This window comes from Dermacentor silvarum, chromosome 4, assembly GCF_013339745.2.
Source record: "Dermacentor silvarum isolate Dsil-2018 chromosome 4, BIME_Dsil_1.4, whole genome shotgun sequence".
NCBI lineage: Eukaryota > Metazoa > Arthropoda > Arachnida > Ixodida > Ixodidae > Dermacentor > Dermacentor silvarum.
In genome coordinates this window covers 90,173,031-90,175,725 of record NC_051157.2, presented here as the reverse complement: position 1 = coordinate 90,175,725, position 2,695 = coordinate 90,173,031, and positions in this window count along the sequence as shown.

Sequence of the window (2,695 nt, the reverse complement as noted above, 5' to 3'; positions counted from 1 at the left end):
TTGCTGTTCTCCATGCATTAATCTCTGCAGGTCCATCAGCCTCAGCTTGTTAAGTGTCGGTGTTCGGCTTATCTACACTACGGGAGGGTGGCAGCACAATCATTGTTGCTCTAGGCATAAAGGGCTTACTCAACCAGCAATGTCAATGCTTCTCAGTGCATTTGGTCGTGGCCACAGTGCACTTGCCAAACTGATGGAGTTTTCATCATGGAAGCTTGAGAACTTATGATGCACTACCAGGGGCGATATTCTCCGACAGTCACTTGTGGCGGTACTTTCACTTTAGCGCGATTTCGTATGACTAGTGCTAGATGCATAGGCATCTGTGAGTGACAGTATTCGTGGTACAATGCTAGGAATGCTGCTGCCTAGATGCCGACACGTCCAACACTAGTCACGCACAAAAAAGTATCCTTGAAAGTCGTCTTCTGAGAATAGTGCTTCTGCTTTCGTACGCAATTCATTTTCAGTCAGTGCTACCATCTTCACCTGCATCTGTGCTCATGCAAGTAAATTATTATAATGATACTGGTGGCACTCAAAATCTGAAATGCAAAATGTAGCTTACACATCATGGCTGATGCCTAGCAGGCATGTGGATTGCTCAGGCTGATACAGATAAATTCAGTCATGGGCAACACACTGTATTGGTAATACATATGGAGATGGCAACATAGGAAGGTTGAGTGGATGCTGAGTAGATTGACTAAACGTTGATTTTGAGCGAGACTACAAAAGTGGTAAATTTGCCATTTAGACTAAACTAGACTTAAAAATTTATAACATTTTTCAATTTTTACTCAATGCGGCTCTTTCAGTATCTACATATCCTCCTAAGACCCCTTGTACATTATATTGCACATTGCCTTCTACATTTTTTATAAATTCACTTGTACCCACCGTGGTTGCTCAGTGGCTATGGTGCTGGGCTGCTGAGCACGAGGTCGCCGCATCGAATCCCGGCCACGGCAGCCGCATTTCGATGGGGGCGAAATGCGAAAACACCCGTGTGCCTAGATTTAGGTGCACGTTAAAGAACCCCAGGTGGTCGAAATTTCCGGAGTCCCCCACTACGGCGTGCCTCATAATCAGATCGTGGTTTTGGCATGTAAAACCCCATAATTTAATTTTCTTTTTTAATTCACTTGCAAGTGATTACGCAAGATATTCATTCTGGGTATAAAGTACAGTGCATGTGTAACTGTAAAGGAGTGGTTTACTCATATTCTTGTCATCCGCTTTCGAGGAATTTGACACTCAATTGAGCTAGACCTCCGTGTTGTCCCAGACGACCGAAAGCAAAATTGAGGTGTGTTTCGAAATCACTGCAATTGCGTGAAAATACCAGACGCCCAGTAACATGGCAATGTACTACACGTTGTTCCATCTTAATGTCTGCATTTAAGCAAGGAAATGCAGTTTTTACCATAGCAAACATGATGTTGGTATGTAAACAGACGAGATGTTCACGTACATGGAGATGTAGACACAGTGTAGGATTATTTTTTATGTTGCTTTACTTGAATAATTAATAATTAAATAGATTACAGGCAACAACGCCTTAAAGAGATAGGAAGCCACAAAGCGTATTTGTTCTTGCGAGAGCTAAAGGGAGTGGAATTATGGGTATCTCCACTCTGCGGAGTGGAATGGAATAGAGGGCTCCATTCCAGAACTCTTGAGTGAAATGACAGTGATTGTCTGAACACTATGAAACTTGAAGCATGAAGGTTGTATGCCATATGTACAAGAAGTGTCTGAACCGAAAAACGAGAGTGACACGCAGCATCAGAATAGGCACTGGGTGTTCAGTCTACAGTAAAGCTAGAAATTCTTACTTTCACAGATATGTACTGTAAACTTGCACAATTATTTACCCTGCAACTTTATAGCAAAAGGCAGCGTATCTTGTAATAATTCCTTTTAATTTTCCCTTCTTCTTGGCCTTCATCATTGGCTCGCACAGAATTGCACCCCCTTATCACCAGCACTGGCTGCTTGGCACAACACATGATAAGGAATAAATAGAAACAGAGAAAGGATACCTAGGAAACATGAGCCCAAGCCACTAACAGCAGGTATCAGTACAGTGCTTGTGAAGCCATCTACACTTATGTTGCTGGTGCATGGAGAGTGGTGGAACCTGCACGCCAATACTGCAAGTCAAAGGAATTGACTGCAAGTCAATACGAGTTCTTTGGCAAGGCATGTTCCTAAAAGAACGCACATGATCTTTGAGCAAAGCAAGTGCTACTTACACGCATGCTTTCCACAGACATGCAGAAACACGGACAAAGTTTTATTTTGTAGTGAAGCGAAGCTTCATTTGTCTGCGTGCGGAAAACGGTGTTCCGGAAGGATACATTTACAGAACGTTACGCACGCAGGGCCGTAGTAAGAACGGGGAAACGTCAACTGTATGAATTACCCTCTTTCTGTGTGCACGTGTGGCGGATGCAATTACAAGCGCCGTCGACGGCATAATCGACATGAAGAAATTGCGCAAGCGAAGAATTTAGCAAGGTATTTATCAAAGTAGAAAAAGGAATTGCGGCGTACGTGATGCCAGCATCGGATGGGTGTCCAACAGAAGGCGCTTGTGTAGAAACCCGATATCGCTTGTGACCTTCACATCACCTTCGTACAGCTCTGGTGCAAAATGATCTGAGCAAGCTTTCGGGCTTAGGAGACGTAT